The 26,727-nt window shown below is 44.3% G+C and overlaps 1 long non-coding RNA gene across 2 annotated transcripts in view; it reads right to left on the bottom strand.

Annotated features, from left to right (window-relative positions):
• LOC140701904 (uncharacterized) overlaps positions 1–26,727 on the bottom strand; it is an 85,314-nt gene that overhangs the window by 30,482 nt on the left and 28,105 nt on the right. For both annotated transcript variants that reach the window (XR_013538227.1, XR_013538226.1), the window contains exon 2: positions 4,263–4,341. This is a non-coding gene — a long non-coding RNA (uncharacterized LOC140701904). The remainder of the gene's footprint in view (positions 1–4,262; positions 4,342–26,727) is intronic.

The raw sequence follows: 26,727 nt of genomic DNA, 5'->3' as shown, positions 1-26,727 counted from the left end.
TCATCCACTCTGCATCTGTCTAGACAGAGATTGCAACAACAGCAGCACCGGTATGAATATCTATTGGTGTTAGGGCCATGGCCAATAATGTCTAGGTCAAGAAGCCTTTAACTGCAAACTCATAGAATTAAGTCAGCTGTCATCACTTCTTAATTAAAAATAGCAGAGATTCACTTGCGTTCAATGGCTGCAGCTAAGCCTATTTGTCGTCTGTCCTCTCCATACCAATAAAACTAGCCCTGATCGTTCCAAAAGAGGAAGGAGCCAAAGAGGGCAAGGAAGACAAGATGAATATAAGGTGTATATAAGAGAATTATTGTTTATTGTTTAGCAATATTTGGGATTTGCCAACCAGCTGAGTCAGAGACGTCAATATGGCCAGATAACTTCTGTATCATTCCCAAAGCTGAAACTGACTGTATTCTGAGAAGCTGTGTTGAATGGGAGGACATAACAATGGGACATCTGTGTATATTTTTATCCAGACAGCAAGCAGAATGAATATCCTAGAATAGATACATAAGAACCCATATCACTCGGAAAACTATAATTTAATATGCACAAAGTCCAAGTAGATATAGAAAATACTATTTTAGTTTTTTATTTTCCCAGTGTTGTATTCAATTTTTTCTTCAACACTGAGTAATTTCATATACACCCATTTAACAGGGAATTTTCCTAACACCATGTGTATATTTTTGCACTTTTAAAATTTTTCAGATTTAACATAAAAAAAACAAAATTGAATTGAATTTGCAAACAAAAATCATAACGCAAACAGAACAAAAATGGTAGACACACTATAAACCACCACAGTAAAGTCACAATATAGTTTTGCTGCCTATATCTTATATTATGCATGTGTTATTGAATGCTATTCACACTAATACATGCATTCTTGTGCATACTTTCCCCTAAAATATATGTTTTTGTGCATCCTTTGACTGGAGGTTTCTCTTGCAAAATTTGGAGATGCATGCATTTTGGAGTGTGAATATGGAGCATAGAACAGAGAGTTCTGGGGAATTCCCCTGAACTGCCAATGAGAAATCCAGCTACGTCAACAAACTACTAATCCCAGAAATCCATAGGATGGAACCATGACAGGTAAAGGGGTATAAATCTGCCCTAACTAGGTAGCGTGGATACACATAAAGAGAGGTGGAACAATGCCAAAGAAAGATGCCAAAAATGTTCACCCTTTCCTACCATGTTGACCTTTTCATGACCATGTCCAGGAGGGAAATAAATACCACTATTTGAAAAAAAGAAAAAGAAATCAGTTGTGTTTCATGCAACGGCTGAAATCCTGTTGCTCAGCAGAGGAAGTCTCAACTACAGTAGATTCAGTGAATCGATAAGAATTGGGGGACTCATCTCTGTAAGTTCCATTCATTCAACATGGGCCTACTTTAGTTGCCAATTTCTATGCTAAACAACAGGATTTAAGCCACGTCTTTTATCAGCACCGGGAACTTATTAAAGGCAGAACTAAAGGAGGCTGATATAAATTTGCAGTCAGTCTTGCCTATGGAGAGTGATTAGAAAACCCAAGACAATAGCCATTGTTTCTACTTGAAATTAATTAATTAATTAATTAATTAATTAGTTAATTTATTTATTTATTTACTTATTTACTTATTTACTTACTTATTTATTTATTTGATTTATACCCCACCTATCTGGACTACCAGACCAAAGATCAAATGACTTGAAAAGTAGGGGTGGGGAAAAGGAATCTTGAATTGCACAAACACAACCTTCATCAAAGAGTTGCACAGGTAAGACAGCCTTCATTTATCTTCCCCTACACACACACACACACACACACACACAATCACACAATCACACACACACAATCACAAACACACACTTTCCATTTCAGCTCCTGGCCAGCTCAAAATGTTCCGAACTCCAGACAAGGGATCTTCCAGCGATGCTGGGTTGGAGACACAACGAGGTGACAATGTTTGAGAACGGACAAGGTAGTTTTCTGCTGTTGCTAAGACAGAAATTGCCCCCTCCATCTATTCTGCTCACTTCACCATGCAGCCCATCCATTGGCTCCACCGTTGTCGAATGATCATGACAGGGCTTGGTTCCTCCTATCGTATTGGCCAAGACTTATGGCCTATTATCAGGGGAAGCAAATCAGACACCTAATCAATAGTTGGCAACGGCTGAGGGCTGCTACATTTGCATTAAACCTCACACTGTCTGGGCATCTGCATTCAAGACAAGTATTGCATTTGTCTGTGACAAGATAGAGCACCTCCTGGATGCCGTTCCAGCTGTAGAGGGAGGGACATGCCATCTAGTTCTGACATAGCAATGGGAGAATGAGAAAGGAGTGGCGATCAAAGGAGCCAACCAGCTGCCTTCCTTTAGGCAGACTTTCATAGCAATATTGCAATGTGTGATGCACCGTCTTAGGAAATGTCACTACTTTAATCAAAAGCTGGTGTTTCTCTACCATTAGAGCTACCAGACCACAAAAAGGACAATAGCCCGGCAACAATGATAATTGACTCAGCCACGCAGTCCAAGGGCCCAGGGTTGGATGATACCTTTGATGAATCACTGGTTTTCATTCGGAAGGCATCTTGGAGGAGGTGATGCCTTTTGAGCGCCATTGCAAAATAACCTAAAAGGTGGCCTTCCTAGTTCTCCAAGATTCTTCATGAGGTTAGGAGTTACAAAATCTAGGCTTGGGACCACGGCAGAGACAATTCAAAAACTCATTGGAACATCAAAAAACCAACCCAATATTGCCATCTCCATCTTAGACCTTTAGCCTAGCTACATGTGCTATGGATTTAACATTTGGAAAAGGATCAGTTTTGGACTTCTGAGCATCTTCCTCCTCTTAAGCTCTGTAACATCCAGCTAAATGAAGTGTTGCAGAAGACTCAAAAGCTTCCCTTTTCAATGATATTTTAATGATCCAATGTAGCTATTACTCAACCCTGATATTGAACCAACACAAAGGAAGCAGATACACAAGGAATCTGATTGTTTGTCTATGCAATCCAAAATCAACAGGGCTGCTTCTCTGAAAGGAATTGAATCTGGGACCTTCTGTGTGGAAGGCATGTCCACTACCGCTGAGCTGTGGATGTAGATCAGGGAGATTGGCAAGTGTTTGGGACTGAGTCCCAAATCCCAAATCTTTGTAACCAAGTCCCGAATCCCAAGTCCCGATCGAAAACAATCTACTTTTCCCAGAAGAAAGGGAGGGAGTGGATGGGTTCCAATTCGGGAGTCATTGTAAAACAACAACAACAACAACAACAACAACAACAACAACAACAACAGCAACAGCAACAGCAACAGCAACAGCAACAGCAACAACAGCAACAACAACTGAGTTGAGTCCGAATTAAGTCACTGGTGCAACTTAAGTCTATCTTGACAGCAAATTCCACAATTCCCCATCTCCAACATAGATTTAACTTGAACCTCACTCTTAACCCAATCCAACTACAGAAAATGCTGTTATCATTGTCACTGTTTTTCCCCAATTTTAAGAATTACATTTAATGCAACAAACAAACAAACAAAAACAAATGAGCAAACAACCCCGAGAGTCAACTATCCTGCCTCCTAATCTTATGCACCCAAGGGAATATGATAAAAAAGGAACCTCCGCCTGCCTTACCATACAATAGAGGCAAACAAATCACAATTCTACAAACTTCTCCCTAAATGGACCCACAAATATCGGCCAATGTTATCCCGACACACTGTCCCAAGCATATGTGCACATTGACCATGAGGCTCCCTCCCTCCAGTTGAATAAATGCAGTATATGGCAAACAGACCATGTCAGAGGCATCTGAGATACTTTCACCATTGACTCTCCCCACTTCTTGAATTAAATTTTCCAAAAGAGTCAAATCACAAACTCATTTGTCCTAGCTGTTGAGAGTTAGACCTAAGTCCCTGGGTATTCACTCCCCCCCGCCACAAATTTCACAATTTCTGGATACTGCTTTGGAGGAACTCAAGATATCTTTAGGTCAGTAACATTGTGGGGCATATTTTCCAACTTTTCCATGCTTCATTTAGAGTGCCACTACATCTCCTAGTTCTCATAATCTGTGTGTGCGAGAGAGGGTGGGTGGGTAGGGGAGAGAGAGAACCCTTTTAGCAACTGTTATGAGAATTCAACAAGTTGGATATGCTATATCAATTATGTTCCCACATAATTTCAGACATCAAGCTCTGTTCCTACCCAAATGGGGAAGAAGCTTGAGTCCTACCTGGTGCAGGTGTCCTTGGTCTTTCCAGCACAGTAAAGAGGCGTCTTCTTTTTCACAGTCAATTTTCAGCTGCAGTGGCCTGTTTGAAGAAGAAAAGAATTGAATGGTTGGCATTTGACCCATCCAGAGCACCCTCTTCCTACTGCAAAAGTGTGCTTCCAAGGTACGGTAGATGGCATAAGAGCCTGGGAAGCTGCCCTATAGTGAGTCAGATCACTGGCCCATCTTGCTCAGCATTGTCAACATTGACTGGCTGTACTGAGATTCAGGCAGCATCCTCTCCTAAGCCTTACCTGCAGACCCTTCATGCTCTCCCATTATGCTCTACTAAGCAAGCCAAACCCTGCTAACTTCCAAGACCCAATGAGATCAAATAGGTAGACAGTGACATGATATATCAAGAGACCAGGATGTCATGCAGAGAACTTCTTTCTCTCCACAGAAAAAGATTAAGGAGAGGAATTTGGAGAAAGCTTGTTGGACTTTTACTGGCAATGAGCATCTTGCTTTATTTGACAAAATTAAAGCCTGCCATGGTGTAGGCTTGGTGTAGTATATTTCATAGCCAGTAGAGGTCACCATACACTTTGCTGCAATGTCTTTGGAAGAGTCTGTCCCTGGACCCCTTAGGAAAATGACCCCCCCCCAAAGGATAGTATGGCCACAGCAACACTCTAGACAGGGGCACACTTTAAAAGAAACATGACACCCAATTGGAGAGGGAATGCAGTGTGTTGTATTCCGTACACACCCATAGTGGGTAGCAAAACGTACACCCTGTCATTATGTAATTGTGGCACTGTTTCCAGAACCAGTCAAAGATATGGAGTAGAAATGGAAGGACTAGGAATGGAAATAGCACAGATTCATGGATAAAAATCAGAGGGGGGGAATCAGACTTTTTTTTTCCCCTTGCAGCAAGATTCCTCTGCTCAGGATCTCCCTCTGAAAAGAATTGCTCAAACATTTTCCGGTTGTGATATTTTTCATCCCCTTGGAAGAAATGAGATGCTCTGCCTGATTATTGTCATTCCTGCACAGAATGGCATCTTTCCTGCACAGGATTCCGTGACCTGCACAGGAGGGTACCAACTACTGCACAGAATGACATCTCTCCTGAGTAGGACAGGGTATTAGACTGGGCAAACCTTGGCAGTTTGCTGTAAAGAACAATGGGGAGGGGGAGATGAGATCAGGTTCTTGTTTTTTGTTTTGTTTTTTTCTGAGAAACTAAGACAAGTTTGCTGATGCAGTGGGAAGTCCTGGCAAGCAGCCTCAACATAGTACAACTCAGAAAATTGCCATGAATAAGACATGTGAGTATTCTCCACTTCTCTAAGAGGGACACCCAATGAACTTGAATTGGAACACTCAATGCATTTTGCTACGCTGCAGAGGAAATGAGTTACTGAAAATGACATGTTAGCCTCAGATTCCATACAATATCTAGTTTTCACCTAAGAGGACCTTAGATACTGTGCTGCATGAAGTGACTAGACACGGAACGCCGTTACCTTCCCACTGTAGTGGTACCTATTTATCTACTCGCATTTTGCATTTTGCATGCTTTCGAACTGCTAGGTTGGCGGGAGCTGGGTCAAGCGATGGGAGCTCACTCCGTCACGTGGATTCGATCTTACGACGGCTGGTCTTCTGACCTTGCAGCACAGAGGCTTCTGTGGTTTAACCCACAGCACCACCACTGGGCAACATTGCTGGGATTTGTAGACCAGGAGCATCTGGGGGACCCAAGGTTGGGGATCACTGTTAGGTGCTTATAAACCAAAGCAAACGGGAAGCAGTTTGGGTAAAGGAAGGTGAAGAGAATGAAGGTGAGGAGAACGAAGGCAAGGGAAATAAGGAAGAAAACAGCACCAGGAGAAAGCAACAAGCAGGTGAACCAGAGGGCAGCAAATACGTCTGAAAGAAAGCAGATAGTCTGTCTGCAAGGAGATGGCACGTTAATAGCCAAATGCACTACTTTTAAAGTGAAAACTCAAATTAAACAGCTCTCTGTACAGTCCTAGTGTTAAGTTGTTCTTGGGTTAGAAACACCTTTGCTTGCTCACATATTTCATCCAGACAGGCCCCTTTCCGGGCTGCCTTGTTACCTGTTCATAATTTGTGTTTCCTTTCCCATGTATTCCTCATTTCTACTTTTCCAAACCTGGATCCCGCATTGACACAGATCAATGTCCCCCACTCCACAAACTCAAACGTGCCTCTCTTTTTTTGGCAATTAATGGGCCAGACACGTCTAAATAAACTGTGACAGGCATGATTTTACGGCTAAGGCTGCGATGCCTGGGCTGGGATGAATGTGGGCTCTTCAATGAAACCAAACAAAAATAAGCCCAGTTCACCCGTTTCTAGACTTGTTTCTCCAGAGCGAAAGGCTGACAAAACACAGACTTTTCATAACTCCCCAACCAAAATAAGCGATTGGGCCAGCCACGGTGCCGCGCTAAACAACTGTGGCTCTATCTAAGCCTTACCAAAGGAAACCATTTTGTAAGAGAGTGGAATGGGATTCCTTTAGGCTCTGTACAAACTCTCTCTGGACTGGCTGGGTAGATGAAGAAGCTCACGTAGGAAGCAAGGAAGTGGGGGGGGGAAGGTGGTTCCTTTCTTTAAAAGGAAGAAGAAGAAAACAAGACTCTACTTAAAGTCTGGCTTCAAATGGCCTGTGGTCTGGGCAGAGGTGGGGGACTGCATAACATAATGTCTCTTCATGTAAGTTGTGGAGATTACTCTTTCGAGGAAAGGATCTGTGATGTCCCCAAATGCGGTAACCTGGGTAAGTGGGCACAGCTAGCATGCTTTCCACTGGGGATGGGCACAAACTACTGTTCGGCAGTTCGTGCTGGTTCGTTTCTCTGATGAATGGGTGTCAGGTGCTTTCCCGCCCTGTCTCCTCCAGTAGGTGCCCGCTTAGAGGCAGGATCCTACTAGTGGGCGCTTGCACCCAACTAAACAAACTCACCCAAAACTGCTGAATCAGCGGTTCATGCCCATCTCTGCTATCTGCCAACATATTTGGACTACTCCAATATGCTCTCTGAGGGTCCATCTATTGGCGGGGAGGGGAAAATCTGGAAGCATTATCTATTACCACTAACTCTTAAGTCTTCAGGTAAATTACAGAAGGTTTTAACCAAGCTGTTAACCAAGGCATGGTATCTGAATCCTAATGCTCCACTGAGGAAAATAGGCTACAGCATCACCTTGTACTGTTCCTATGAACTTTGTTACTTGGGAAATGTGACCAGGAGACTGTGGAGAACCACAGCTCAACTGCTGGGTTTATTTTTTTAAAAAAATACAAGGAATAGGAGGGTGAGGAGGAAGAGGAAGAAGTCATCATTTGTCTAGATTATTAGTTAGTTAGTTTGTCTTATTTATTTTTCTCACTTATAGACCATCTTTTTCCTGCTATGTTGTTAGTATAACTATGTCCCTGTTATCTTACCCCAAGAACTGCTAACACATAGAGCATTATCCACCAACCTCACTACATCTTATGGTGCAGTGATTAAACTGCATTACTGCAGTCCAGACTCCGCTCATGATTTCAGTTCAATCCTGAGTGGTTGGAGGTAGCTGGCTCAGTGCTGACTCAGTCTTCCATCCTCCTGAAGTCAGTAAACTGAGTTCCCAGCTACCTGGGAAACTGGGGTGGGTACGGGGTGGCAATGTGTAGTCTGCATAATCAAATTGTAAACCAGGAGTGCTTTAAGCCCTATGGGGTGGTATATATGCAGCACACTTTGCTTTACGTCTGCCTGACATAAGAGAAAGAAAAGACCAGCTCTGCTACTGGGCCGAGTGAAGCAATTGCCTTTAGCAGCAAATGATGGAAGCAGTAGCAGTCACCCCCTCCAGCAGATGCTCCTTCCCAGATTCTTTAGCCACCCCGCTTCTGTTGGAGGGCAGAGCTACAAGAGATTGGCAGCTTCCATGTCAGTGAGGTAGTAAAGCCACTCTGGGTTTTAATCCGAATTTTGCAGGAAGTCTCGGAAGTGTGGAGCCTGAGGTCCGGCCCTGTGGGTTCAGCACCATGGACAGCTGTGTATTAAAGTCCAGACTCCAGAGTGAAGGCACTGCCTTATTAACCTCAAATATCAAAGCCACTATTAACCACTGGGTACATGGCTTGTCTTGAACCCTCTAAACCAGCCCACTGCTGTCAGGTTTGATAGCAGACCAAGTCCCATGTGCAATGGAGTTGTAGGATTCAACTACCAGCCCAGCTGGACTAGAAATGCGACACCACCTGGATCTTTTACCTCGGGAAGCAAAATGTCTTGAGATGGGTCTGGATGAGTCTAAGGATCAGGATGAGCTTGAGGCTTAGGTTATCATTAGAGCTGTGTTATTCCCAGCCTTCTTGCCATGAACCAGTTAGGATGTTTCATGCATTTGCTTGTCATCTCTAATTTTAGTTCAGTGGCTCCTTTGTTCCCAAATGAAGTCAAACCTCTACCAGAGATATGCACATGGTCCTATCTGCGTGGACTCAGTGAAGAACTTGGCAGTGTGCACTAGTCCTGATTTTACCGACCCCTAAAATCCTGGAACCCTCTCCAGCCAGCATGATCACCAGTCCTCCTGACTGGGGGATTTTGTAGGATGTAGTCCAGGAAAGGAGCTTTCCCAGACTGTGACTCATTGAAAGTGTTGGCATGGCTCGATCCGCTTGGCCCCTGAAGGCACCGCTTGTGTCCTTTTCAGCCCATCCCACAAGGTGTACTTTATGTCTACACAGTCCACACTTTTCCACATGCACTGGACCATGGATTAGTTGGCATGAATGATTCAGTTTCTCAGAGTTTGCGAATCTAATCCAAGTCAGACCAGATCCTTCTTCATGGTGGCAGCATTCATTTCAGCCACGGGCATTAGACATCCGGATGCAACAGCTTTTAGGTCTGCTTCCCTCAAGGTGGGGCAGAAGCAGATTATTATTTCAACGCCCCTGACTCCATGCCCATACTGTGCCTTAAATATGCTCACTCCCTTCCGAGGGCCCAATGCCTAAGAAAACTTGCCTGGGGCATGTGAATGTCATGTCAAGATCAAGTGGGTAACAACAGGGACATTATCCACTCTGCATGAAACCTTGGCATGACCTCTCACTTCTGTTCTCCGTAACACTGGCAAATGTGCCAGAAAGAAATGGCAAAAACTTCCCAAATCCAAGGGAAGATTGGCACTTGCCAGTTCTGGAGCCTGCCAAAACATTATAGTATGGCAGCAGGCATGTTGTCAGTCTCCCAAAGGGCCATTTTGTTGCACAAAGTAATAGAAAACAGGGATAACTCTTGTATATGCATGTAGACTTCTCCTCTGGCTAGGCTGATGGAGGATAATGAGCCGTAAAGGACAACCTTGGCTACTCACTTGCCCAGAAAAACAGACGGCAGGCATCCAGAAGACAATCACCGAAGGTTATGATCAGGGCTGTGCTTATTGCCCAAAATTGGAAAAGCAGAATCTAAACACATAGCGTGCACACTGTTGTTGAGACTAGGAGCCTGTCTTTATTTTTATGACCTTGCTCTCTAAATATCTATGGTAAGCCCTCTATAAAGTCAGGTTCTATGTGATTCTATTTGCACAACCGTTCCTTCCGTGTATCTCTAGTCCAATGGTTCCTAGTCTTGGATCCACAGATGTTCTTTGAATAAAACTCCCGGAAGCCTTCACCATTAGCTGTCCTGGCCAGGATTTCTGGGAATTGTAGTCCAAGAACATCTGGGGACCAAGATGGGCACAAACTGGTGGTTTCTTCCAGTTCGTTTTTTGGCTGAGCAGCTGTTCTTTGTTTCCCACTTAGAAGCAGTACCTGGTAGAGGCAAGGCAGAGAAGCCAGGGTGCTGCCTCTGAACCAAAGGTTCAACCTCTACAACCAAAAGGCAAACCCAAGACTCAAGGCTGGGGAGCACTGCTCTAATCTGTGTCCTGTTACGGCTGGTTGGAAAATGTACTTTCAACAACAGTTGCACTGCGTTATGGATTTTGTGGTCTTTGGGACCTGCTGCTAGATGTGTGACATTCTTAGACATGGGAGGAAACAGTTAAATAAGAATAAAAATATCAGACACAACAGAAAACTAACTGCTGGACCATGAATATTGGAGCACTGTGGATTCTTGAGGAGAAATTAAGATACTGATCAATCTGCCTTTGTTCCACTTTAACTAATTATACATTTCGAGACACGTTCCTTAATAAACCACATTCTGTAGCAATGCTATTTATGACTAAACATATGAGGTTCGGGTAATGATTTTTTTCAGATACCTTTCCTAAGCACTGAAAGATTCTCTTCAAAAACTGACATTCGGAGCATTTTAACTCACTCTCCTCATGTGGAGAGCAGCAATTAAATTTTATTTTGTTGGAGCTAAAAGAAAATCTTAGATAATTTCTGTCCAGTGACCTCTACAACATTCTGCATGTTCAAACCACATCCTGAAAATGAATTTTTTCTCTCTCTCTCTGAATAGCTCACATTTTCCTAATTGACATAATTCAATGATGCCTTTAAACACCCATGGAACCTTCAGGTTCTGATTCATAATTTATTCAGCTTCGGGATTGTGCATAAGCTCCAGTTCATTTTGGATTGTCTCATCATAAAGTTTCTGAGGTATAAAATTCCCCCCCCCCCAAAAAAAGGTTTAGCTTTGCCTTCTTTTGTGCCACACCAAGAGTTAGCCTGTCAGGCGAAAACAACAACAACAAAATACTAAAAAATCAAAGCAGACAAAAACATTGTGGAACCTTAAAGACTAACTGCTATATTTTAATGTGGGCTTTTGTGGACAATCCACTTCATCAGAGTTATCCTGTAGGTCTGTCATCTGTCAAATATTGTGCACCAGTGTTTCTTTGCACTGCTAATGCTATCCAGTATCTGCCTTTCAGGAGTTCTTCCACCTCCATAACCATCAATTCTGTCCATGCAAAACACAAATTCCTGAAGGAGGCAGGTACATCTTAGTATCGTGTAGTGAAGATACCCTGGGAGCTTGCAACACTGGGAGTTTGTACGGGTTCATTTATCAGACAAACAGGTGTCTGATGGTTCCCAGGCCCACCTCTTCCAGAAGGTACCCACTCAGAGGCAGCACTCAGAGGAGGAGCAAGGAAACTTGCCTCTGAATGGGCGGCTGCCAGAGGAGGCAGGATTGGAAACCGTCAAACACCTGTTCAGCCAAGAAATGAACTGGCATGAACTGTTGGTTCAGCAGTTTGCCCCCATGTCTAGTCTTGAGTCTGTCTGCCTTGGGTAATCTTCTTGGAGACCAGACTCATAATGGACCCTAGCCTCCTGATTGTTCTCAGCTTCCCGAACCACTAAGCCCGCTTCACCACTTGGAGATGTGCATCTCAGAGGAAAGGATGTTAACATTAGGACCTTGGGTTGTTAATTGATAGGTCACCACAAGTCCGAAGAAACTCGATAACCCATGACAACATCAATCATTTGAATTAATTCAGAATCCACATGGCAGTACCGCTAGCATGCAAGTGAATCTAACCCTGTCACAGTAGATATTCATGGGGATCTGCTGTATATATTAGAGCTTGCAGGCCAACCATTATATAGCTGAAAGATTTTAGAAGGTCATTTAAGCTTTGTGCATTGGTTCACACTGACTGCACTCGCGCTATCACACCAGTTGGAATGGCACCAGAACTAAAAGATGCAATTATCTCTTGGACTAGATGCTCCCAAAGTTGATCTTTTTGTTTAATTTTATTTTAAAGTGATGCTTAGTAAATGGATGCTAATTAAAATGTTGAGAGAGAGAGAGAGAGAGAGAGAGAAGTCTGTCATAACTGAATAATGAGAACCAGGAGCATTGCACATGTGTTTAAAAACACACTTCCTGGCACACCGAACGTTCTGATCTGTGCGTTGCCAAGACAGATTGGGCTGAATCATTGTCACTCTGCTTGCCGTGGTAGCCAAGGTCCTTGCTAATTATAGGGGCTTTAAATGAACAAATGGGAGAGATCAGCCCGTTTCTGTCTGCCACGGCTACCACTGCTTGGGTGTCTGTCGCATGCGAGACAGAGCAAAAGTGTCTTGAGAGAGACGAGAAAGACAACTCGGCAGGAGAGATGGGCACAAAAGCAAGCAAGCAAGCAACCAAACCAACCCATGAATCGGGCCATTTCACAGTTCATTTTGGGGTGCTTTTGAAATCTGCCTTCCCAGAATGAAACACCAAACTATTATAGGTGTTCGCAATTTGTACAGTTTGTGGGTTTTTGCCATCTGGGACTTCCAGGAGTGCTAGAACAAACCCCACATTGGTAAGAGTTACTAAACTCACAGTGAATCTTCAGCTGGCGAATATTGGGTTTGAGGCATCTGAGCCTTTGCCCCCTCACAGCTGGTCCCCCTAGGAATGTGTTCTTAAGCCAGCTGCTAAAGAGTCCTCTCCTGGGGAGACCTGCTCTGAGGGGCTATAACTCAGATGTCCCATATCCGATCTTGGAGGGCATGGGAGAAGAGTCGGGTGAAGACTTGCTGCAATGTTGGCATCTCCAACATGGCCAGAGGCTATTCTATCACTCCTGGAATTCCCAAATCACACAACCCACGAAATGGTTTGTTTCATTGGAAAATTTGCAAATAGAGATGGGCTTCGTAGTGCTTCACCCCAATTTCACCACAGGTGCCACATGTTCTCTTCCCCCCTCCACCCTGGCAAGCTCCCCACTCACAAGCCTTAGTGTATCACCTGGTTGTCCTCTGTTGCTGGCTTCTAGTCCAGGCAGAAGCCTGGGCTTCTCTTCCCTGCCTCCTCTGGCAGCCAACCAATCACTGGATGAACAGTGAGAATCCCCATCCTGCCTCCTCATCTGAATGGTCCACTGCCGGAGGAGGTGGGGAAAGGAAGCTCGGGCTCCTGCCTGGACTGGAAGCCAGGAACAGAGAATGACCTGGGGAACACAGTGAGAGTTGTGAGTAGGGCAACTGGCTTGGGGGGGGGGAGAGAACAAAATGCTTTGTGCTCATCTCTATTTGTGAAAGTTCGTGGTTCGCGAATAATGATGAACCACGAATCATCACAAACTGTCCTCTTCCTCTTCCAGGCCCGTCACTACTCTGCAGTTAGTTATGTATCCCAAAAGATGTAGTGGCACCAAAACTGTTAAAAGTCCCCTGAGGAAACCTCATTTTCTTCTCATTTTGCTGCTTTTGAGTTATCAGATCAAGGTGATCTTTAAGGTTAGTGAAGTTTGCTTAAACGTTTGGATGGAAACAATGTGCAGGAATGTTCATGATGACTCATTTGGTCCTCTATCTAATGTCTTGGTTTGCATTGTTTTTAATATGGCTGGTAAGCTTGCTTGAAAATTTAAAAGGTAAAGATGGACTACTATCTGGAGTCAGTACATAAAGAAGTAAATAAAAAAATAAAATATCATAGGGTCATTTGGAAGCCAAATCCTGAAATCTGTGCAGTGCATTTAATTTCACATCCAACACTACTTCCATCCAGCAGAGGGCAGTAGCTCACTTACTTCACTATTTTTCTGCACCATTCTCTTTTCACAAGTATCAACACGACATGGTAGGGTTCAACACATTATTGGCCATATAATCCAGTGCTTCCACTGACTAGGTGCACTGAGCTAGGGAAGTATGAGCCATCTGTTTGTTCGCTTAATGGGTTTGTGAGAACTGCATCTTCTGGAACAAACATGGTAATACAGTAGATGCAATTTTATGGCCAAATGTTTGTATATTTAACAGGTTTGAAGGAAACAGTCAGATCATAGGTGCCCAACGAAAAACGTGCCAAAAGTCCAACATCATACTTTCCTAATATTAATCGCGGACACGAACCTATTAATTTGCCCAGCTGAAAAAAAAATACACATACAGTTTCCCCCCTCCATTTTGAGGTGAACCTCTTATCACTAAAATTGCAAGCAACACCTACAGAGTTCCTCATTCTTGATGAAGATGCCTGTTGAAAAAAGCTTGTCAACTGCTGTGAGGCATTTAGGCCTCAAAAACACGTGTTTTCCTTTGTGTTTGTTTTGCATTTGTCGTCAGCCATGTTAGCAAAGAAAAGCTTTATATTTTCCCCCACCAAAAAAAAAATGTGCATAGAGCATAAAACCTGCTTCAGCACATTTTTGCTCCTCCAAAAGATCAAAATGTGTGAAAATAGAAGTAAGTGAATGAGAGAGCAAATAATGCAGAAAACCCCGGCATTATACCCACTGGGGAGAATATGTTTGAAAATTTTCATTCTGATCGGAGGGAATGAAAAAAAAAAAGCAAAAATTTGTGTATCTCCTTTCAATGCTGTTGTCTTTATAATGGTCAGCTCTCCTCTTGAAGTGAAAAACAAAATGTAAATACTAAAAGAGGGAGCACAGGATGTGTCCAGCATAGCTAATATTGCCAACAGGGCTGGCTGTTACATGAGGTAGGGTGAACCCCTTGCCTCGGGTGGCAGGTGAGAAGGAGCAGCAAATGAAAGCTTGGCATGGTCTAGTGATGACAGCAGCAGACTAGAACGTCAGGAAGCGAGGTTCAAAACCACCGCTCATCCATGAAACACGCATCCTCTCTTAAGGCTGACCCGCCCGAGGAGACAGCTCTGAGGACAAAGGAGGTGAAGGAGTGCCACGGACACCACCTTCACCTCATCGGAAGAAAGGTGGGACGATCATGCAACCAATAATCATTGTTATCTCCCAGCACGGCCACAAGGAAGGCCACCTATTTCTTCTCCTTCTGAGTTGCTCCTTTACCGCAGCTGCCACCTTTCTAGAATGGGTGTTGACCTGATGCCTCACTCTGAAAGGACTCAGGAATGGCCCTTGAGTGACCAAGAAAGGCATGCAGATGGATTCCTTCCTGCAGAAAATTAGTAGCCCTCATTAAAACAAAAACAAACATTGGAGACTTTTCTAAAAGGGGAGCACATTTTGATTGAAAAATGGAAACCACAAGAACCAAAGAGGGCCCATTATAACTTTGACCAGTTTGTCTCCACTAGTTACTGGGAGATTTCTTCCCTGCAAAGTGTTTAAATCCAGCTCTTCTCTCGTTAACTTATGCACTTATAAAACGGAGCAGGATCATGGCAAAGTGAGCACACCGCTCCCTTCTCCTGTTCACAACTTCAGTTGCATTCCACAGGGCTGTGTTGCCCTAATACGAATTCATTGAATTCCTGCTTTCTTCTTCTTTGCAAATTGATAAAAACACATTAAAAGTCAGTCAAAATGGAAATCCAAAAATGCACAGCTGCTGTGCAGTTGCCATGGCAACCAAAAATCATTCCTTGGATGAAAATCGGAGCATCTGTGCATTTGCTTTCACAGCTTGGGCCACCTGAAATGTAGCTTTGTGTGTCCTGAGTCACGACACCTCCCATTCCCTTCTTGACTCAAACAGTCTAACAGGGCTGCCCTTAAAACAAGGTTCAGCTTCTTACAAATGTGGTGCTTCCCTTCCCTCCTAAAAAGTGGGGCAAAGGACATTGATTGTTCAGGCAAGGAAGGACAATAGACCAGGATCAGACAGGGATGCCGAAGTCCTATTGTGCTGCTGCACAAAAGGCGTAACTATTAGAGATGAATTGCTTCGGGTTAAGACATTTCCATAGACAGTATCTATCGCCCACAGAGTCACATGAGCCACATCATTCGGCATGCAACAGATAATGCCTACGGAGTTTTCTTAACATGGGACAATTCACCTCTGAAAGTTATGCCCTTTGCGTAACTGTGCGAGAGGATTTCAGCCAATGTGCTCTCCTTCAGGAAGGTAGCTTGAGGGAGAAACCACCACCATCATTCCCAAAAATAGCAGCTAAGGGTTCAATAAAGGAACCTCATAAACATTTGGCTTGCATGTTTAAGAAATGGGTGACTTTTGAGCATAAGAACTGAAGAAAGACTTTGCTGGATGAGACCAATTATACAACATAGTTCACAATCCCCAGAGCTGGCAGGAAGAAGGCATTTGAGGGAGCTACAACTCACGAAATTGCTGGAGCAGCTTCATCTCTGGTTCAGGAATACCATGAGGTATAATCCCCAAAATATTACACACACACACACACCCATAAGGTCTGATCCAGCACTGTCATTCCAAATTGCCCAAGTCCATAAGAAAAACAAAATGCTGGGAAGGAGGGCGGTAGTAGAAGAACGTGTACTGGCATTGACTCTTAAAAACCCAGATCGGCACCCTGCCTTTTCATCCATACATGTTTCAGGATTTCCTCCTCAACCAAGAAGCAGGGCTGATGCTCCAGAGAATGGCAGGTTGTCCCAATAACCTTTGCTTGGAATAAGGACGGAGTTTAAGAGGGTTAATTACTTCTCCAACATACAGCATTACTCCCTGATGGAACTGCTGAAATCCAAGTCATGCCTCCGAGATCCGAAGCAAGGGCATCTCTCTTCCTTACCAAAGGTTCGTTGACAGGGAGCTCTATAGCCGGTCTAAATTCGGTTACAGTGACCTCATCATCCGAAATGTCTATAGTCTGCATGTATACCGAGTATGCAGTGAATCAAACCAGCTGTTAGGTGAGTTAGCAGTCCCCTTCGTTCTGTCATTATCGTTCTGTAAAGTCAACAATAAGTAAACTCGTGAGTCAACAGGTTGTCTCGTATGGGGCTGACATGAGGCCCGGTTCTTCCTCAACAGACATGCCCTTGGAAAGCCAAACAGCAGTCACGTGGATGGGGGTGTTTTAGATTCAAGGGTGCGGACACTGTTTTAAGATTGTGCACACTTCACCTGTGGTTTTACGTCTATGCCCCGGTCATACCTGCTCTGCTCGAGAACAACAGCTGAGCCGGCTGCATGTCTTAACGCCATGCACTGTTCTTTTGTCAATCTGGATCGGACTTGGCAAAGGCTGTTTCCAAAAGTCTGTTTCCTCAATGAGAAAAGGATGCTAACCAGGGAGGGCAGGCTGGCACCTGTGCCAAACAAATGGCTCAAGTGTACTTAGTATTTGGGCAGTCTTTGTAGGGGTTCTTCTGCACGGCTCTCCTCCAGTTGGCTTGGCCCATCGGTAAATGTGGGAGCGCCCCAGAGCTGGTGAAGGTGTAGCCCAGATGCCAAGGTACCCAGATGCCTTGCCAAAGATCTTCAGATGAAGATGGGAAAGAATCGAACCAGAAAAGCCTGCCAAGCCATTGCTCACCATGGTTGACTATGCTGGACCGTAGGCCTGCCTGAGAACTCTTCATGAGGCTGCATTCCTGAAGACTGCAGTGGGACACATATTTACACAGGGAGGAATGGAACGAAAGGGCCAGGGTGTAAATGGCTGGCTGGAACGGAAAAAGAGCCTCCTTCCAAGAAAGCCATACCATCCATCAAAGGGGTGACCAGCCTAACTAGAGTAAAGGAAAAAGAGTTCACCTGAGGCTGTGTGTTGCATCATTAAATACCACCAAGCTCCCTCACCCTATATAGAAGACCATACAGAAGTCTTCCTCTGTCCCTCCATGAGAAAACGTACACCTACCACTTATTCCTATGGAAGCTACACACCATAGGTAGGTTGCAACTGAAGCAGGAAACCCCTGTAATCCACAAATCACCTGTCCTAAGCACCTGTAAAAATTAACACTCCTTCTTCCAAAAATCAGCTACTTCCCCCCCCCTCCCAACTCATTTTGATAATTAAACACAGAAATGCTGCCCCCCACAAAACACGTCCAGAGCAGTTTGGACACCACAGGCAACCGCTGGGCAAACGGTGACTCCCCACCCTTCTCCGAGTCACTTCCCTCCCCCCTCCCCCCACTACCATACGGGGGCCTCTCATCAGAATCAGTGGCCGCATCTCTTCGTTATTGCCTGCAAAGAACATCCCGGAATAATCATCAAAAGGGACCTATTTTCCACTGCCATGTAATCCTTGTTTCATTGCCATGGTACCAGACGGAGGCCTTTTCCTTTCACTGACCAGGCATGGTCCTTTCTGCATGCACACACCCCCGTGGCGCAAGAGGGCGGGACTGTCTGTCCTTCGGAGGGGACCAGACAAGCATTAAGGAGATGCGCCGAGCATCGATTGATCCTTCAGGGACTCCAGCAGGTTCCGGGGGGCTTTGAAACCTTTGACTGGTGGCTTTGACAGAATCCTTTTGATGGGGTACAAGGTTGAATGAACAGGGAAGTGTGGCCGCCCCCCAAAAGCCATTCTCCGCCTCTCCCTTCGACAGTGAAACAACCCACGGAAAAAGAGCTTGGTCCTAGATTTAGGAAATCTAGCGGATGCAAAAATTAGAAGACCACACCTTGTTCAAAACCAATTTTCACTCTTCAAGTCTTGATGCTCAGTATTCATAAGCGATAATTATACACTAGGCACCAACCACTTGAGGCCTTCAACAAAATGTTGCAGCTTGGCATGTCTGTTGCTCAAGGGTCTGTCGCTCCGTTTCCACCCACATCTTCCCCCAACAGTTACTTAGCATTCTGTGGGCCCAGAGCTTGCTCACTCTCCCCCAAAGAAGCCTCCCCCGCAACCCATTCCCTTTTGATTTATTTTCCTACTTATGCAAACTAGTGGGCACACCATGGGTGGGACGGGTTCTGATTGCATAAGCAACCTTCTCCTGAAGATTGGAATTATATAAAGTTTAGTCAACTTTATTGGGAGAAGGGGGTTAAATCTGTTGAGTTTTTGCAGCAAAACAGGCCCTAGATTTTGAGATGGAAAGCATCTGAATTTTCTTTTTTAAGGAAATGTGTTTAAAGAAAGCAAGACTCCCCTTCCCATCTAAAGTGAGACAATCCAGCAAACATTTCACCCGAATATTCTTGCATTTGTGCTGGAACTGAAACTTTTCAATTGTGACCATGTCTGCATACTACAAGTAGGGGGACCCTAGCTATGCCATGAAGAAGACAGTCATTGCCACCCCTCCTTTCGATCTCTCTCACACACACTTTCGCAAATTTTGTGTTCCCCTCCAAATGTTTATTTTTCAACCTCCACTCACAAGAACAATTTCTTGCCAGCTTTTTTTCCGTTTCATTTAACAGAACCAATGTTGGCTTAAACGAGATTAAAGGAAAGTTATTTTGCTGAGCAGATGCAATAACATGGCATAAAACGGAAAAGTTATCACAGCCTGTGTTAATGGTGAGTATCTTCTATGAATTAGAAGATTGAGCATTTTCTCCAGAAAAAAAAAAATTAAGCCCATCAGATCGAAAATAAACCCTGTCTGCTGTTTCGAGGGGGCCTCCCTCACCCATTTTCCCTAGTGAACATTGAAAACAGAGGATGCAAAGTGGAAAGTTATAAAAGGTAAAACAGTGATACTGGACTTGCCACTTGTCTCACCAGGGAAGACTAGAAAATCCTAGAATTCTCCATTGCAGGGTTCCATCTGCCAGACCCACATCTAAACTGCACTTTCCTGGGGAAAGGATGAACTGTAAGATTGTGTGGTCAAGCTCTGGCCTAGCCGCTGGTTGGATAAGAAGGTTCCTCTGGTGATTGCTCGGTGTTTCAAGGTGGGTCTGGCAGGTGGACCTCCAAGGACAGAGAATTCAGGGATCTGGCATCCAAAATATACCCAACAGTATATATCTGTCTCTCTCGCACACACCCCTCTCCCAACAACAATGTCTATTGAGGACAGATCTCCCCCACCAGCTGCTGTTCAGATATGATACACTGCAATTCCTATGGCCGGGGATGATGGAGATCCCAAACCATCCCCTCTTTACAACAGCCTTGTGAGGCGGTCATTTGATTACCCCCATTTTTCAGATGAAGGACACAATGACTGAGGCTGAGCTAGAATGACTTGAAGCGAATGAATTACTTCATAGAGTGGTTTGGAAATGGACTGTCTCTTCAGCAACGGGCTATACCAAACATGGGGTGGAGGAGAAACAACCTCCCTCAAGATCCCCCCTCTTGTTTTTTGTTTATTCCCATTGTCTCCTTTGCCAAGCTAAGCCAAGCTAAACCCCTATTCGTGAAAGGTCTTAATCACACAGAAACAGCTCTCCGTGGCACAGAGGTGGTGATGGTCACTCAATGCCCGTTACTCCCCATGATCACTACCACCAGTGTCCAGAATGCGGTCAGTCCAGAGTTCACCAGACTTTCTCCTTGCTGAGTTTACAGAAGAAATTCTACCGAGGGTGAATTTTGCTGCTGCAAAAGCCACCATGCGAATCTCCTTGGAGTTCGCCGACAAACAGATTTCTCTTGCAAATCCTCATTTCTCATTTGGTTTCTGCCCAAGGCAAAAAAATTTCAGCCCAAAAGACTGTCATCACTGCTTTCTGCTCCCTCAAGGTGGAAGCCATTGTCTACCACTGTGCTGCCGCTCACCTTGCAGCCCAGCATTTCTCTCATGCTACCTCTGAGAATGGTCCTCCCATATAAAAAGAACCACCAGCACACCGTTTGCTCTTCACCAGCTTAATTCCCAACCCGTGCAATGGGGGAGTTGAGAAAGCACATTGAGCCGCCCCCCATTTGGATAAAGCAACCTCCCTCAGGGGGGCAGGAGAGGGTTAGGAAAGTGGAGGTCCGTTTGTTGAGGTTTGTATGGAAGAGGGAGCTGGAGATTGTCTTTCAAGCACCACCTTCTTAAAGAAAACCACGAGACCAAGAATGCAAGCCCGATTGATGGGACACACCGGCCAATTCTTCAAGGCACCGGATGAATGATCACTGGGAAGAACAAAAGATGTCTATCGGGGAGGGACAGCCCACGACTTCGCCCAAGGACACTGCAGGAGAAAAGCCCGGCTGTACCGACAACGTGCCAGGGTCAACACCACCGGCTGGACCAGATAAGTCAAAAGGAATCAATAATGCTAAACAAGGCCTGTCTCCGGGAAAGCAAATCAGCGCAAATGCAGTTGGAAACCAGCTCGGCTTCTCTGTGGCTATAAATCCTTATTGAAGTCTGGCTGGCAGGTGATGCTCCCACTCTGACTAATGCAGGCTCCCTCTATATTTCCCCAGGCTCTGTGTGTGTGTGTGTGTGTGTGTGTGTGTGTGTGTGTGTGTGTGTGTGTGTGTGTGTGTGTGTGTGTGTGTGTGTGTGTGTGTGTGTGTGTGTGTGTGTGATATCTGCCACACAACAGATTTAAACTACCCACCGCAATGTATGAGTCTTAATAAGCTCCCATTTCCTCTCTGAATGGAATTAAGGTACACCAGTCTAGAATTTCTCTTCCATTTTCAACACAGCATTCGGGACGTTTTGATTTCTCCTGAGGACAAGCCAGAGTAGAAAAAGCTTTGAAACGCGGAGCACACACTCTTTTTAAAAAGCCCAAGCGCATTTTGACATGTAGGCCTGCTTCCGTGAGGTCTGTTTAAAATAATAATAATAACTGAGGTTTCTGAAAGGCTAGGAATTGGAACAAGCGGACATTTTTGCTCGCTTCATTGTTTGATTAGAATTGGCCAAAATTCAGACTTTTCAGGAAAAACAGGATGGAAAAAGTTTCATTTTTTTTTTAAACAGGGGTAATAAAATCAGAACATACTGATTCAGACGTGAATGCTTAGATCTGAAAAAAAGATCTGACTCTCAATGTTTTTTTTATTCTGGAGCGAATCCAGTTGCCATCCTTTTTTCTCTGACAGGCTCCTGATCTTTATTACCCTTGTGGTTGGCAGCTGTCTTGATACAGTTCTCTCTCTGCTGATAATACTGAATTAAGCTTGTGATTAATTCACCCAAGCCGAATTAAGCTTGGGTGACTTATTTTATTCGATTTAATCTTTTATACAATATTTCAGCAAATTCGCGAATTTCTTCAACAAGACTTTAAAAAACCTTAAGATTTTTTTTAACTGAGTCTGGTAGATTGACCAAACTCAATCCATGAACACTCTTCCTGAAATGATGCTTCATTGAATACAACAGGGTTTTCTTCTGTGTAGAAATGCCACAGACTGGACTATTAGGTGATTAAACTGGAAATATAGGGTGTTGCCTTATAGTAAGTCAGGCTCTTAAACCATCTTGTTCTTCTAGATGTGTTCCCAGGTGTACTCCTGTGTACTCATTTTGAACTTTTTGAGTACATGCAGTAGGGCATAGAGGGTACTGAGGCAGTGGCAGAGGAGTTGATTTGGAAATACCGGTGCTCATCATGATTCTCCCATAGCCAGCGTTCCCCCTCAAAGGAGAATCCAAAAATGCAAGAAGCTGGGTCAGCCCCACTCAGAAATGAGGAATAGGTCTTTTGCAGAGTTAATGGCTCTTAATTGTGCATTGAAAACCCAAAGACATCTCAAATATTTTGCTTTACAGCCATGATCACTTGGAAGAAGATAATGTTCTTGAGGACACGCACTGCTCTCTTGTCTACTGTGAGCTTTGCAACCAAGATCAGAGTGATATGTGAGGGAGTGGCAGATGGTGCCTTAGTCCTTGCTAATAAGAATGAGCTGCGCCTTCAATCCTGCAAACCCTAGTCCCACTACTTTATTCCACCAGGGATACTTGGCTGGCTCCATCACATTCCATGGTGCCTATTACCATTGAGAAGATGTTTTGTGATAGAGGTTGCACCTGACATTTAATACACAATACCTTGTGGGGAGTGCAGGGTAGGAGACCCACTGTGACCTTTTCCCTGCTCTCTGTCCCTAAAGTTGATCCACTAATTTCACTTCCACTTCAGTTTAGGGCTTTGTCGACTTACACCAAGGCAATCCTCTACAGACAAACCGCAGTACCCACATGGACCACCAGGGGTCCTTAGACCACAGCTTGAAAGCCACCATGGCATCTTGAACATGTTCATGTCCTCTGATTGCAGAAGATAAGCAAGTTTAGGTCTTGTTTGTACCTGGTACGACCACCCCCTTCAAGCACTCACCCCCGCAAAGGATGTTTGCACCTGCATGTGTGTTCGTGCACATGCGCGAATGGCGGTGCCACGCTTATGTGGGAGCATGGGCGCTTGTGTGCATGTGCAAACATTATAATATGCCTTACTTTGTTCCTCATCACTGATTTACCTCAGTCTATCCTGCATAGACTGGCAGTGATTTTTTCAAGATACCAGGTAGAATATTTTCCCGGCAGTACTTGGAAATGCTGGGATTTGAATCTGAGAGAACCCTCTTAACTAGCGGGTGAACCCATCTGTAGAAGCCCAGCGGAAAGAAGAGACAACAGATGAAGAGGAGAAATGGGCTTCTAATAAAGCAAGCTGCCAATGGGCTTTCTTGCTGCTTCCATGGAGCGAGGAGATGGGGTTAGAGTCTTGACTGGGGTTAGAACCTGAGCATGCTGGGGGCTCCAAGGATAGTGGGGGGGGGGTGAGTCCGTTCCAGATTTCGCTCTGAACTCTACAGGAGCTCTTCAAGAGCTGAACTCAGTCCCTAAAAGAGGGTCCATTCCAGACGTGGTACTGACAACAACAGCAACAACAAATGTTGCCAACAAACTATAGAAAACCAGGAATTCCTGCTGTCAGTTGGAAACACGAGGTAGCCACTGATGACAAGAAACCACTGATGACATTGCAACAACCTCTTCTGCCCATCCGACTCATCACACTGTTACGCTCCATTCCTAACTATCTGTGACGAAGACAAAAAATGACACACACACCCTTCTATGGGGACGGACAAAGGCATGACTCATCATCGTGTTCAGGAAAACTGGCTGAGCTATTGCTTTTGTGACCCAAGGGAGCAAGAGAGATGAAAGGCATTAGACGACCAAAACACAGGCTCACCCATGAAGAGGCAGGGGACCTGGAGGCAGGGAGGACTCCAGTTCTTAAGGTATTACAGTGACCGGAGCACCTCCCAGGGAGAAACAGGTGATAGGTTTCCAAGTGTGGACACCACTGTCTTTTCCAATATTCTCCAACCCATCGGGAGCTTTGTCTGTCCATCCAACCTGGACTGCTTTCTTTGGGAGAGAGAGGCGCTTGCAAAAAGCTGCAAAAACTGGACCTGTTGTCTCAGCAAATAGGAGGAAAGGTCAAAAGCATTTTCCAAAGCTCTGAAGTCAGCCTCCATCCTCCCCCCCCCGCCAGCATCCTCACATTGCCCACTACCTTCATGGCTCTGACTTTCTGCACTAGCTTGTGCTCCATGCAGCTGTTGAATGCTTTGCCATGTGACGTGCCCCATCATCCAGCTGCCTCCTGAAGCCTGGAGATCCCCAGTAGACGGCAAAGAGGTTTGGATCAAGCAGAACATGTCAGGTGACTCAAGCCAGTGAGCCAAACCACGTGTTGCAGAAATCAGGAGAAAGGCGAGGAGGAGGAGGTAGAAAATTGACCTCAAAGAGAGTAAGGGGGTGGAATCAAAGCATACCATTTCTCTTTGAAGTTCACAGAGCTTCTTAGGTACATTACTGCCCATCCTGGTACAAAAAGATCTTTTGTAATTATACCTTGGTTCCCAAGCTCTGGCATTGATGATTAACCCCGCCTTTTCCCTGTCTCCCCTCCACCCCATATAACGGTTTATGTGTGAGCTTACCTGTACATATTACTGGAGAGACTAAGCATCCATTAGAGCCTGCTGTTTCCCTCATTTTTGCACACTTATCCCATTAGACTATAATACGTTCACAGGGTGTTTTGTGTTTTTCCATTTCTGTGCCATAATATTGAAGCACCATTCCACCAGGCCTGTAATGTGCTGCAATCTAAAGCATGAGACATATCTAAATGGAGGAAACTAGTCCCTTTTTTTTTCTTTCATCTACCTTTGACCGAATATATGCAAAGATCGGGGTTTGTAATCGGGCATATTCCCATCCCTAAATCAAGGCCAAAATCAATAGAGAACAAGTGCTATGTTGTGCGATCTAAGATTGTTAATTATTCAGGAATTGTAATACAATCCATAATATTAAACATGGACATAGTTCCAGGTGTACTAGGTAAAAAATTAACTACAACAGCCCTTCCGGGTAGATCAGATTTATTATTCCCTAATTTCAGACAGAGGATCACAGAGATGAAACCGAGAGCCAAATGATGACATCAGAGATAACCCGTTGTTAGAGTAGAAATCACATTGGCATTCCAATCACAATATTCAGGCAAATCCTTGGGTCTGAGAAATCAAACTTGCAAACAAAGTCCAGGAGTAGCTCCTGAAGACCAACCCCAGCGTGACCAGGGGGTAGGCAAGGCCTTTTCTCCTCAGATTTATCTCTACATTTGCAGGCTGAGGAAAGAATACCATCTGAGAAACAGTGCAGTGTGGAGAACAGATTGCCAGACAAGGACTCAAGAGACTGGGGTCCATTTCCCTGCGTAACCATGGAAGTTCAGTAGAGGGCAGCAGTGGAAAATCACTGCCTAAAAAAAAAAAAACCACCTACTGGGGCACTTTGGAAGTGACTCAACAGCCCATAATAGTAGCAGATATCAACCTACTTTATAGGAATATTGTAACTGGAGTAATAAATGTGATGGATGATTCAAAAGCATCCCATAAATACTGTGTTTCCCCGAAAATAAGGCAGGGTCTTATATTAATTTTTGCTCCAAAAAAACACACTTTAGGGCATATTTTCAGGGGATGTTTTAATTTTTTTTTAAAAAAAAAATCTACATTTATTCAAATACCATCATGTCATCTTCTTCTGGTTGCTGCACAATGGTGGAGGGCAGGGTTTCACTTAGCTAGGGCTTATTTTTAGGGTAGAGCTTATATTACAAGCATCCTGAAAAATCCTACTAGGGATTATTTTCAGGTTAGGTCTTATTTTCGGGGAAACAGGGTAGCAGTGTACATAAAAGTGGTCCTTATGGAACCTGTAATTTCTGTAAGAAAAAAATATGAGTTGTCGGACAGAACCAACACTCAGTTTTGTGACTGCTGTTACTTTATCCCTAACAGTAACCAACTAGGTACCACAGGCAGAAAAGCATTTTGCAATAATTTGGACTTTTTTTTTTGTCCCAACAATTATCAGGCGCATGCTTTTCATAACAATCTCAGTGTCAAGTTTCTTGATAAGAGCTAACATCTCTTTTTAGACCTCTCGCCCAAAAGGAACTGAGACTCATTAACTTTCCAAACTCTGCTCTAATGGTAGGACCAGCCTGAAAATTAACCTTGCCTTCCTTCCCTCTGCTACAGCTAATCACAGACTGACTAACAAAGTACAGACAACACCAGGTATTATGGAAAACCAACACTGCACGCTAAGTTTATTTTAAACATGGTCACAATGAAGGTCTGTAGCCGATGTTCTCAAGCCTTCCACCCGGATGAATGTCGCTTTCCAAACAAGCAAGAACCAGATGGCCCACAAGATCATCTTACGAATGTTTGGTTTTTAAATTGACTCTTATAAAGAAAGGCATCGAAAAGAAAGAGCAGCTGACACTGAAACTCCCGGCTGAGCCTGGACCTTGGGAACACACATACCTCTGCAGAAATTAGGAATACAAGTCTCCTGTGTATGTTGGTCC

This window comes from Pogona vitticeps, chromosome 8 (genome assembly GCF_051106095.1).
Source record: "Pogona vitticeps strain Pit_001003342236 chromosome 8, PviZW2.1, whole genome shotgun sequence".
NCBI classification, from domain to species: Eukaryota; Metazoa; Chordata; class Lepidosauria; order Squamata; family Agamidae; genus Pogona; species Pogona vitticeps.
Note: the sequence above shows the minus strand (reverse complement) of the source record. Positions and strands in the feature narration are given on the sequence as shown.